This window comes from Pleurodeles waltl, chromosome 6, assembly GCF_031143425.1.
Source record: "Pleurodeles waltl isolate 20211129_DDA chromosome 6, aPleWal1.hap1.20221129, whole genome shotgun sequence".
NCBI classification, from domain to species: Eukaryota; Metazoa; Chordata; class Amphibia; order Caudata; family Salamandridae; genus Pleurodeles; species Pleurodeles waltl.
In genome coordinates, this window is record NC_090445.1 from 1,395,314,791 (window position 1) to 1,395,328,108 (window position 13,318).

General features: G+C 39.5%; 1 protein-coding gene across 1 annotated transcript in view; it reads right to left on the reverse strand.

Moving 5' to 3' along the window:
* Positions 1-13,318, reverse strand: part of LOC138301766 (myb-related transcription factor, partner of profilin-like) — a 55,043-nt gene that overhangs the window by 1,121 nt on the left and 40,604 nt on the right. The gene's annotated exons all lie outside the window — the stretch shown is intronic.

The window sequence follows — 13,318 nt, forward strand, 5'->3', positions numbered from 1 at the left end:
CTGTTGCACCTGCAGGCAATTTGCGAGTCAGTCGCAATTTCCGACACCCTTCTTGCAAATTGCGACCTCGCTAAAAGTGGATGTCGCAAAATGCGGTGCAACACCTCTGCGACTTGCAATTTGGTATCGCAAGTCTTACTTGCATTTGGTTTTGTGAGTCGCAAATAGCGATTCGCATGGAGTCGCTCTTTCCGATTCGCAAATTTTACCTACTTACATCTGGCCCTTAGTCACTAGTTTATTAGGGTGTTCTCATCCTACCTCTCCCAAACAGGTGCTTCCTGCTCTAAACCTTTGTAAGAAGTAAATCAATTATGCATCATTGTGGTACTTCACTCATTTTCCAGTTTGCTACTCTGTTTCTTTGGGTCTTTGCTCTAGGTGCATTCCCCATGTTTTGTACTGATAGGAGTTTGTGCTAAGCAGTCTGATACTCCAGTGCAGAATACCAAAGTATTAATTTCAGACTCGTGTTTGCTGCTGCAGTCATGTTTCATTGAAATCTGTAAAGCTGGATTTTATCCAGTCATTTCTGTCAAATATCTGCAAATCTAGAAAGTATTCTAGGAAATGTTGTATGCCTCGGTGTCTTTCTTTTCCTGATAATTTTTCACACTACATTCCAAAAAGTAATTTCTATTTCTGTGAGGACAGAAAATGTGGCTTCTTGATAAGGCCATTCCGACTTGAAGAAGGTTAAGGAGTCCGTGTTTAACCATTAGCAACAGGTAAATTGGGATAGATGTTTCAAAATCTGATTGAGTAGATTTTACAAAAAATCTCTGTAATGGAGAAAAGGAAGCATATGTGTTAGGCTGCTGCCGTTCTCCGTGCTGTTAAGGAATTACTTGATACAGTTATAGCACAGAATGTAAAGGTTCTGAAAAGATGCTGCAGGAAAGAATTCTGAAAGACATGGCATCCCTTTGTTTGTCCTTTAGAACCTTGCAGAAGATCAAGGTTTCTTGAACCTCTATGCATGATTTTGTCCATCAAATAAGTAAACAGGTCACAAAAGATTAAAGGTAATTGGATCCAGCACTAATTATAAAGAATGCCTTGGTCCGTAGAGTAACAGTGATTTAGGCTAATTATTCAACTGGAAAGTTCAGAGGAAAAAACAAGAAGAAAAGCCAAAGAATTGATCAAAAACGTAATTTATATTGATTGAAAATGATGTACACCCGACTGGGTTCCCCATAGATATGTAAAAATAGATTTGGATGAAATCATGCATTTAGCACTAATTGCAGGAATCTGCCTTTTAATCATTTCAAATGTGATCCGAGTAGAAAAACTGAGAAATCAGCAATACCGAAATTATGAGCAATTGGTTCAGCTGAAAAAATGAGGACCTTTGCCACTAAGGGGCATATTGATGAGCCCCTAGCGGCACAGGAGCACACTTTACAAGACGCTCAATTGGTGCTAACCTCTGCTCCATATTCACAAGGAGGTGTAATGCCACTTTTTTGCAGTTATCTGCATCAGAGGGGCGTGAAATGGGTGTTGCTGTGGGCGTGCCACAGCAACACCTATTGCATTTTTGATGCTGCCTCAGCTTTACGAAGTTTCGTAAACCTGAGGCAGCTCCAAAATCTAATGCCAGCACCAGGGGTAGCGTTAGCAAGGCTCACCGAGGAGGAATACTTTTATTCCTCCTCATTTTTTGCTTTTCCTATGCGTGGTGCATAGACCATGGGTTTCACTCTTAGTGATTTTGCCAAAAAGTACCATGAAGGAATGACATGCATCTGTGTTGATATGTATCAACCTAACAAGGCAGTTGAAAGAGAACAACATCAAGGTCCCCACATTGCTAACATGATCACACAGTTAAATGGTGTCACAGTATTCTCTTGCCTTGATCTGAACAAAGGATATCATCAATTGGAACTTGAAGAAAATTACAGGTACATTACTACCTTTTCTATTCTCATTGGTTTGAGTTTCGGTGTGTCATCAGATGCAGAATGTTTTCAAGATGTCATTCAACATATATTACAGCCTTTCACAAATGCTTTCAATTACAGTGATGTCATATTGGTATTTGGGGGGGCACACGAATAAACCATAATAAAACTCTTACACAAGTTTGTAAATTACTTGCTGATGCTGGTCTAACCTTGAATGCAGACAAGTGGGTGTTCCACAAACCAAAATTCAAATTCTTTGACCGTATTTTCTTTGATAGGGGAACGACTCCAAATAAGACTAAGGTTCAGGTGTTGTCAGCCACCTCTCCCCACAAGACTTTACCATATTACTTTATTTTCTTGGCATGGCCAGTGACTGTTCTAGGTACATACATAACTTTGCCACAGAAAGGGCCGAGAATCAAAAAGCTTCATTTCACTGATCCTATGAGTATGAACAAAGCATTCAAGAATATCAAACATGCAATTGAGAATTCCATTGAAATGGCCCACTTTGATCCGAAGCTTCATAAAGAGGTTATTGTTGATGCAAGCCTGGTCGGGATGGGAGCTATCCGTGTCCAACACAGTGGACACCCAAATGTTCAAAGGCATATTGTGGAATATGCTAGCAGAAGTTTGCCACAAACTGAACGTGTCTACTCCCAACCTGAAAAAAATGTTTAGCAGTGGTGTGGGCTTGTGAACATTTCCATGTATTGTTATATGGAATTCATTTAATTCTTGTCACAGATAATAACACATTCTTTCCTATCTTTGGCAATCCTAAAGCCAAGATGCCTCCTCGTATTGAACATTGGGATTGATGATAGTTATCTAAACTATTGTACACCAACCAGGGAAAAAGAGAAACCCTACTAGCTATTTTTCATAAGTGCTTGTACGGTGTCCTAATAGCAGCTGAAGCATACACTAACTTCATTGTAAAAACAAGTGCACCTGCCGCTATTTCATTGGAACAAATCATTACTGCCACAAGCACAGACAGTGACGTAATCATACTTAAAGACATTATTGCATTTCAGTCCTGAAAACAGCACACTCAACCTCTTACAAATGATAGTGAATATCAGAAATTCAAAAATGAGAAAGATGAATTGTCTGTTACTCAGGAAAGTATTGTCTTATGAGGTGCAAGAAATGACACACCCGAGAGCCTGCAACAACAAGTAATTGAAGTAGCACACAAAGGACATTGTGGAACTGTTGCCACTAACCAAGCTCTCTAAGGCTCATATTGACAAAAGAGTTGAAGGGAATTGAAAGCCTGCCATTTGTGCAACTGCTTATCTCACAAAACAACCCAGCTTCCGTTGAACATGTCTAATCTTCTGAAGCATGTGTGGGAGAGAATTGCTGTTGACCTCTTTGGACCCCTTGACAATGGAGATCACCTGATGGTGGTTATTGATGAGTACTCTTGCTTTCCTGTGGTAGGAGACCTCTCATCGATCACTCAGGAAAAAAATATCGAGAGGTTAGATGGCATTTTTGCAGCATGAGGTGTTCCTTCAGTTCTAAAGTCTGACTATGGCCCCCCCCATTAAACAGTTGAGAATTCAGAGACTTTCTTAATCATCTCAGTGTTAAGCAACAGAAAAGCACACCTCTTTGGCCACAAGCAAGTGGTGTTGTAGAGCGTCTTATGAGAACACTCAAGACGACAGTTCAGAATGCTGCACTAGAGAAGCTTGATCTCAAATCAGCTCTTCATTCTGCTCTTTGTGTCTGTCAGTCGATTCCCGATTCAGCAACAGGTGAAAGTGCTGCCATCCTGATGTTTGGGAGCGCCATGATGACCAAGTTGCCATAATGGACAAATGAAAGATCAACAAATGATGGCAATTTTTGTCACAGAGAATTGTGTCACAAGCATAAAATGAAAATCTATGGAGATAAACTCCAATGTGCTAAGAACACTGTTTTTACAGAAGGAGCTCGGGTCCTTGTAAGACAAAGGAGACAAATGCAAGTCTGAAGCTCTCTTTGATGCTGATCTCTTTAAAGTTGTAGCTAGCAAAAGACACAAGGTGACTGCTCACCATCCTAGAAAATCTTTCACATGAGATTCTTCCCATTTCAAGCATCTACTACATAATTCACCAATCTCATATATCAGATATGAGCCTGGTTTAAGTGAGCCTTCTGAGAGGCCATTGACTGCACCTATCTCTGGATCACAAGTGCCAGTCATGGACACCTCTCTTATCTCTTCACAGTCTCATAGGACAAGTTCAGGGAATTTGATTCGAGCTTCACAATGATTCATAGAAGAGTTGTGATGTATTTATGTAATATTTTTACTTTTTATTTAGCAAGGGGGAGAAGTAGTGCCTTGTGAGTTAGAGATGACAGGACCCTTTCTTGACAAGACTTGGATAGCCCATTGTTATTCTTTGACAAGCCTTTACCCATAAAACTGATCAATTTGAAATGTTGATTATTGACTGTGTGTTTTCACGTTACTAATACATTAATATAACTTCCCTGACCTCTCTGGAAGACAAATCTTCATATATATTTATTCCAAATGGTCAAGTACATCAACTGCTGCTGTGAGGTCAATTCAACAAGTTTCATTACAGTAGTAGTTTCCTAGTTATGTCCCCTTCTATTGTCAAGAGTGATATAACTTTTATCTTTTGCAAATCCATTTAACATTCAATATGTTTTTATCAAGGAAAATCGTTGCAACCAGTGACCTTTGATGCAAATATTGCATTTATTGTTTGTAGATGTCCACTTTACCTCCTCAACTTAAGTTGTTGTAAGCCTTAATAGATACACTCCAGGTATTTCCTATGACAAAATCTCTGAAAGAGTAACCATACTATTTGAGAGATTTTTCCAGATCCAGGATTATTCTCTTAATCCACACAGTTTCAATATTACAGAGTGCCTCAAGGATTCCGATCTGATGGCGCAAGGGAAGTAACCCTGTGCATCAAGCAAGTGACTGTGTCCTGAAATTTAGGGAATGTCAGCTCTTAAGGCGTGACCAGTATTGCTACTGTTTCCTGAGCACATGTGACACTCACAAGCACATCTTATCTGAGGTTAGAGCAACAAATTCTTATTTGGCTTCATTGCTCTCTTGACTTGACTAAATCCCATGATTATTAAGAACACTCAAATCAGAGGTGCCACATTTAAAGAATAATCATAGCATTGGCAAATAGTTAGAGGATGCACATCACCAATCTCAGATGGGATTTACGCTAAGTATGGAACTTGGCCCTTGCAGAAGGACGTAATAACTGCAGGTCATGTGTTTGTTGCAGTTCCATCACTGAGGGTAAAGAGTGTGAGCATAAAGGTACAAGTGGAGTCATCTGGAATTATCTAATTGTAAAACCAAGAATGTTATTTAAGGAGTTGTGTGTCCTTGTAAAAAAAAACTGTGCGCAGGCAAGACTAATCAAGAAGTGAGACAACATATCAACCAACACGCGATCACGGCAGCACCAGTGGTTAGTCATTTTATAGAAAACAATAATTTAGAAAATGATGTTCAATGAACAGTTTTGGCAGTGGTCACTGTAAGCCACAGAGGAAGTGATTTAGATGCACTGCTCGTGAGGAAAGAACTCATTTGATCTTGAGATTTAATACCGCAGTAGATGGCCTCAGTGAATTTGATGAGTTGTATAACTTACTGTAACTGACATCTGGGGCTTCATTAAGGCCTCACTGATAATAAGATTAAGGATTGCATGATTTAGTGCTGCTTGTAACTATCCTCCCCCATGAGTTTGCAGCCAGATAGATTTGTTACTTTGTCGATGTGCCATGTGAGTCAAAGTGGTGCGTGTTTTTGCAAATGGAGGTAAGATATTGATGTGGGGATATGTTTCGACAATTGGAGCACATTTATTTCAAACTATCTTCCGCCACTGTGTGGTGAAGATCTCACCCTTGTCCAATTGTTAATTTCCAATCTGTTTATAATGGGCGTGGGTCTCCTTTTAGTCCATATACAAGAGAGTGTGTGGACCAATTCTTTAATTATTTTAGACTATTTTTTCTACAGTTAAAGTGGCATGTGATCGTGGTTTAGGAAGTGATCCTTAGGTTATTGGAGATATTTTGATAAATCTTAGCTTTTGTCACTTTGGGGTAAGGTTTATAGACCAGTGAGTGTATTATTGACCATTTGTGTGCAGTTGTTAATTGAGTTACTCATCTCCATCGGTGCAACATTGTTAGACTACCATACAGTTTGGATTGTTGGTTTTTAATTGACCTATTTTGACCATTTGGACTACGTGTCCCACAATTTCAGGTAATTTCGGTAGTTGTTCGCTAGAAACTTCTTGCAGTTTCAGAACTTTTCAGTGGCAATTTGAACTTCATATTTTTATTGTTTTCAATAGGCATTCGGATCACTTATTAATACTGTGAAATTACCGTTCATAGTAGGTTGTCAGATTGATTTTGATATGCAATTCCATTGTGCAGGAGTTTAACGTCACCATTTAGGGGCCTGAATCTATTTAATTCTTTACATGCCTTGGGTGTCCCTTTTGCCTCAAAGTTCATAAGGAGCATTTAATGCCCTTGCAACAGCTTTTTACGGTGCGTAGTCATCCTGTGGTGTTCCCACACAATCAGAGTTTTGAACTTTCATACGCGTTTTGACATATATTGCTTTCCTCATAGGAGCAGCTGTGGATATGTTTAAATGGCCTCACTGCGTTGTGTGACTGTGCGATTCATCACTGCACTCCACTAAGTAAGAACCGTTTCGAATTTAATTCATTTATTTATTGTCAGTGGCGTGACTCTAAGGATGACTGACATTCATTGTTTTCTATAGAAACAGTTTTCGACTGTGTTTAAGTGTCCTCGGGGGCTGGTGATATTGAGTGAGTCATCCCTGCATTACGGTAAGAAGGAAATGCCTTGCATTCAACCTTTTGTTGTCCTTGGCTGCATGTGAATGAATTTATGACTGCAACATTGTTTACAGTTTCACTTTGACACAGTTTGGCAGGATTGGGGCCTAGTTTAGGGTGGTGCATGATTCCTTTTTAGCCACTTTAGCTAATTTTACAAAGGATTAAGGGCCAGATGTAGCAAAATTCGCAAACCTGGATGAAGGATGGTGTCCCTGACACCATCTGCAAATTGCAAGGGGGTCGCAAAGACCCACCTCATTAATATTAATGAGGTGGGTCGCAATTTGCGCCCCCATTCTGATTTGCAGCACTCACAGGGATGGTGGCCTGCTGGAGACAGCAGACCACCATGTCTGTGACTGCTTTTCAATAAAGCAGTTTTATTTTTTTTGTATTGCAGCCCGTTTTCCTTAAAGGAAAACGAGTTGCAACACCAATGAAAAAATGAAACGTTTGTGTTTCATTTTTTCAGAGCAGGCAGTGGTCCATAGGACCACTGCCTGCTCTGAAAAAATGTTTTCAGGGCCATTCACAAAGGGGAAGGGGTCCCATGGGGACCCCTTCCCTTTTGCGAATGGGTTAGCACCCATTTGAAATGGGTGCTAACTGCGAATTGCTTAATTTTACATAGCGATGCGAATTGCAAATAGGAAGGGGAACACCCCTTCCTATTTGCGAGTCGCATTCCCGTTTTGCGAGCCGGTAACCCGGTTACCGACCAGCAAATAGTTAATGAGCATTGAGATGTGCTTTTTACATGGCGCAAACAGCGAATTTAGCTGTTTGTGCCATGCAAAAAGCTTCGTACATCTGGCCCTTAGATCCATGGTCACTCAGTGTGCTGCCATGATTTTTTAAAGTTGCACAGTGTTTGCTCTGATAGTTTTGGGCGAACTACTAATTTTGCTTGGGCCATTAAATTATGAGGAGTTAGGTACATTGATTCATTCCTTGATTCTTGGTTTCTCCTAGTGTTGTGCATGTCTGGTGCATTTGGGTGGCGTTGATAGTTGTAACAAACACATTTTTGTGGTTTTCATTTCAGAAAGTGTGGTATTTGTTGCTGCAGAGGTAATTTATCAGAAGAATGTCTTCTCCTGTTGGGAGAGTCTCCTCTTTGCCAGGTATTTAAGGTCTTTTGTAGACGGGTGTTAGAAGTATTGAGTAGACAGTGGTCACTTCATTAATATTATAAGTGATGAGTACATATTGTTTTGTTGTCTTTTTTCTTCTTATTCTGTTTTAGGGACATACATGAGTTCTGTTTCCTGAGGAGAACCCTTCAGGGGTGTAGGTTATAAACGCATCGACATCACTGAGCACCCGGAGAGCACTTGTGAAGATGAATGGACCTTCAGTGAGCTTTCAAAAGCAATGTTTTTTAATATACAGTACCACTGTTTTAGTTATATATAAAAAACCTTGCAATTAGCGCCTCTATTTCCAGCTCTTGAGTGTGGAGCTTATATTTGTTCAAGAATAATTTCAGCTGTGTTCCTCCTTTATAGATTTGGTTCAGAACCTGGATTTGTCTTTTTAGAAATGTGTTATTTTATGCATATGTTTTCTTTGTCACAAATGTTTAATTAGTGCCAACCCATCACATTAGGTTGTTATACTTGCTTGTTTGTCTTGTTGTGTATGACAGTTTTTTGTATATAATGAATTGAATTCTTATGACAAGTGTTTAAGTAACCATTGGGAGCATCAATTAATTTGGGCCCCCACTTAATGTGTTACAAAATATATATTTTTCCAAATGTTGACAGCTTTGGCTCTTTTTCTTTGTTCATTTCGAGGCTCAGCAGGGGTCCTTGTTTGAATTATATTGTTTTTTTAACCTATGTTAGATCTGGCCCTTTCTGCAGAGTCTACCCCAAACGTTTTGCCTTTTTCCCTCCACTTTTTGCTGACTTTGTTTTTGTTGGTCTTTGGACTCTGTGCACTTTACCACTGCTAATCAGTGCTAAAGTACTTGAGTTCACTCCTCTGAACATGTTTAAATTGGCGGATACCCAATTGGCATATTTAATTTACTTGTAAGACCCTTGTAGATTGATAAACCTTATACCCAGGGCCTGTAAATTAAATATTAGCAGTGGACCTGTAGCACGTATTGTAGCACTCTAAAACATGTCCCAGGGCAGCCTGAGTGCCGTTTTAAACTACTATGTTGACTTGACATTTAAACCCCCTTGTCAAGCCCTAAAGTCACATTTTATTACATATAGGTCACTTTTAATGAAGGCCCTACGTAGCCCATAAGGCATGCTGTGGCGCAATTAAAAGGATGAACACGTTTTTTATGTTTGTAATGTCCTAGTTGTGAAAAACTCATAAATTAATTATCAATATTGTGAGGCCTACACCTCCCATGGGATAACATTGGGGAATCCTTATTACATTTAATAAGCTGTAATTGCTTATTGGGAGCAGGTATGTAGATCATGTTTGGTAGCTATAAAATTGTACTCATAAACCCTCTTTAATGGTAAATGTGGATTTTTCATTACAATTTTAAAAATGCCCCTTTCAGAAAGATGGTATTTTCCTGTCCTTAGCCCTGTGTGCCTGTAGCCTCTTTTGGGTCACGTGACTGGGTTAGCTGTCAGCCTTTTTGAATTTTTCGAAGACAGTTGCACAATAGAGGGATTGGGTGTGTCTTAATGGGCCATCGCAGGATGGGTGGGGGAGAAGCTGAGCACAGCCCCTCTTACAAATGAATAGCCAGTGCTAAACCTTCACACAAAGGGGCCTAACAGCCCTGTATTGTCACTGCAGTTAGTTTGAGCCGGGCAGGAAAGTCAGGAAATCCCATGCATTTCAAAGGACTTTTCCAGATGCTTCTTATACCTTCCGGAAAGGTACCAGGGTATAAAAATACTAGTCATTTCACTATTGAACATGGGGAAGGATTGCCTGAAGGGACTCCAAGGGATAGCTTGCTGGCCTCCTATTCAAAGTCACAGGGACCTAAAAGCCTCCTACCATCTTGAACTTGCACCTGGACCCAACGTGAGTAAGTCCAGAACCCAAAGAGGTGTCCCATCAGTTCTGGACCCCTAGTTGTGGTGCTAAAAGTGCCCAGATGGACAAAAACCAAAAATGCGGCCAAATCTGCCTTAAAGTGCTCTAGGAACCTGGAGGAGACTGGGACCAATCTACTCACCTATCTGACCGAGGTGCATCGCAGGTTGGATTGACTTTGATGCTTCTCCCACTATGTTCTTCTTCACAGCAGCAAATCCTTTTAAGTGGTCCTTTATCAAGGGGGTAGCTGACCTCGTGGAACTGTCATCAGCTACAACTCTTTACCTCTTCCTGCTGGAGATTTTCGACTTTCATTTCGGGGACTGAGTCTGAACATAGAGATCCTCACTGCGGCTTCCTCCCAAAGCAATCTGACAATGGTGCTCTGTCCTTGGACACTTCCTGCAGCCTTGCCCCGCAGAACTTTACCTTCCCAGACATTGTTTCTCCGAATTTCTTGTAAGTCCGAAGATAAGTACGGATCAAGCCCAATCCACTTTGGAAATCCAAACCACACTTCATCACAGTTAGCCATATTTTTCGACTTTGACCTGGTCTTGCGTGACTAGATTTATGCAGTTGACACTTTAATCTTTTAAGCACCAGTTTTTATTAAAATTCATAACTCTGGTTATACTGATTAGATGTTTGTCATTTGTATGTCAAATAATTTCATAAACTTTACTCTACTTTTCTAAATTGGTTTGTGATTTTTCTTATGTGGTGATTTCACTTTATTACCTTACACATTGTCTCTAAGTTAAGCTTGACTGCTTTTTGTGCCTAGTTATTCAGGGCTAAACACAGGCTAATTGGGTGACTTTTTGTGCTTCACCCTTCAAGGGACTGTGGATGTTGCTTGACCAGGGCTAACACTGCAGTCAACCAACAACCCACTTTGTCACAACCTCAATAAAAGAAGAGCATGCTAATTCAAACACCCACCCACAAATAAGTAAGAACATTGCTTTCACAAAACATACATCTAATGTTAATATGTTAATACAGTGCTAACTGTATCAAACAGGTGTAAAGTACCACTGCCAGCATTGGAATACATCAAGTACCACAATGGCAACTCACAGGTAGTGCCACACACTCCAATAGAAAACAATGAAGACAGGGAAACACCTTAGAGGAATTAATGTTAAAATGGTTTTTTATATATATATATAGTACACATATATATGTGTACATATGTATATGTGTGTGTATATATATATATATATATATATATATATATATATATATATATATATATATATATATATATATATAAATTCATTTTATTTAATTAAAGGGCACACATTTACAGATGTGTATTTTCCTTTGTAAATAGGCACCATGAGCCTGTTGCTCAGGATAGATGCTAAAGGGCTGAATTCTAACAACTGACTCAAAGACAGCATAAGGTATGCAGGGAACCTATATATGGCTTAGCATAATACAGCCTAGTGAACTAACATAGCCATTTACTTTGAAAGACTGAAATCACTATGAATACGCTGAGTCTGAAAGAGGCTAACAGGTGAGGGATGTGTAATGAAATTTGGTTGGGGCTTTCGCTACCTTCAGCCTAATTTGTATATTATCTGCTGAGTTGCTTCTAATAATTGTGATCATTCTGATACACCTGTAGACGAATTTTGCGCAATAAATAACCGTATAATATTAAAAGGCAAATTATTGATAGAGCAGGTTGATTTGAGGGACCAGGGCAGGGCTCTGCCACAACATTAAAGAGACTCCACAACAGGTTTGAATGATTCCTAACACCTCCCACCTAGCAGAGTGTAACTTGCTAGAAGAGAGGTGAAAGAAACTTAACAGTCCTCATTTCCTACAAAAAAGTTTTGGTGCTAAGGTTATCTATCTAAATGTGACATCAATAAGATCGGTGTGAACAACATCTTTTTCATACAACTGGATGTTGCTGTCCAGAATTAAAAAAAAATCCAACAGACTTAGCATGACTAATGAAGCTGAATTCTGATTTTTAAACCCTCACAAGCAGTACACCAGAGGGCGTATTATATATATGGCGCACTTTCATTGTTTGTACCACAATGCTCCTTTCAAAATGTGGTACATACAACTGTGTGATATGCTCTTGTTTTTTCCTTTAAATGAAAAGCACTCTTGGCCCTCTTTGGCAATATTTGCAGTATTTGGTAACTAGTCGAACTCCCAGTAACCAGTTCGGGTGTTACACTAATGACATTATCTGCAACAGTGCTGCTCCCAAAGTTGGTAATCATGATAAAATGGAGAGAGACAAAACTGCATTGGTAGCCCACACCATGTGAGGCCAAACGCTGCAGCTTGCCTGCTTTTTGGAACTATGTTTCTCGGAATTTTTCCACAAATTCGCTAAAGCAAGCCTGTGGTCACAATCCAGTGCTAAACATGGTGTGCAAAGTTTTTGCTTTCTCTGTAGCATAGATCCTTGCATGCTTAAAAAGCTCTAACTTCCAGCCTGCTTGCCTAAACAATATGCAATCGTCCATAAAGCACATAGTATATAGCCCAAAAACATTATGGCACTAGAACTAACAACCCCATATAAAAAGACAGAAAGACTATGCCAGGGAAAGGCCAACTAAAGCAGAAAGTAATCAGAAAAAGTGAATTTTAGGCTTTTATCGAACAAGCGGGTAACAGAACCAGGCTGAATAAGGGTGGGGAGGAAATTCTACAGCTTCCGGCCCAGAACTCTATAGGTTCTTCTGCCAAATCTTTTAGAGGACAAAGCCCTTTGTATTCTTTTTACAAAATATTACCAGCAAGGAAGGCTCAAGTGCAGCTCGGCATGACATACAACTCCCTACCATTTACATAATCCTTCCAAAGGGAAAAGATTGCATCTGTTTTTTCCGCATGTTGCCCACCGCAAATTTTTCAACGTACAGACACTTAATTTTACACATTGCTCCTAGGACCAGATCTCAAAACATTTTTGACAGGCACTCTTACATGTCCTCGAAGGCACATTAGTGCTTATTGCAAAGAAAACAAACTTGTGGAGGTGGTAATGCGTGACAAACATAAAAGTGCACCTGTTAGAGGCATTTTGTTGCAGTGGTGATTGGTTATTTTTTGAGCTGCTGTATGTTTCTGCTGCATTTTTGCATTTTTTTGTAGTTGTGTTGTATTGTGGTTGTTGTGTTGCATTTTATTTTGAATGTTTTGTTATACCCTCTTTTGTTTTTGTAGCATTTTTATTTTGCTTTGTTTTCTGTTTTTGTGTTATGTTCTGTTGTGCTCTGTAATTACTTTAAAGAAATCAACAACTGTTTCTACATTCCCAGCCAACAGCAGCACATTTCTTTATAACACTAGCATTAAACAACTATTTACCAATATCAAAGATTGTATAGTATGGCAGCTCCAGTTCTTTAACTACTTAAGACAACAATACGCCTAAAACTGTGGCAGAGACCAATGACGTTTCAC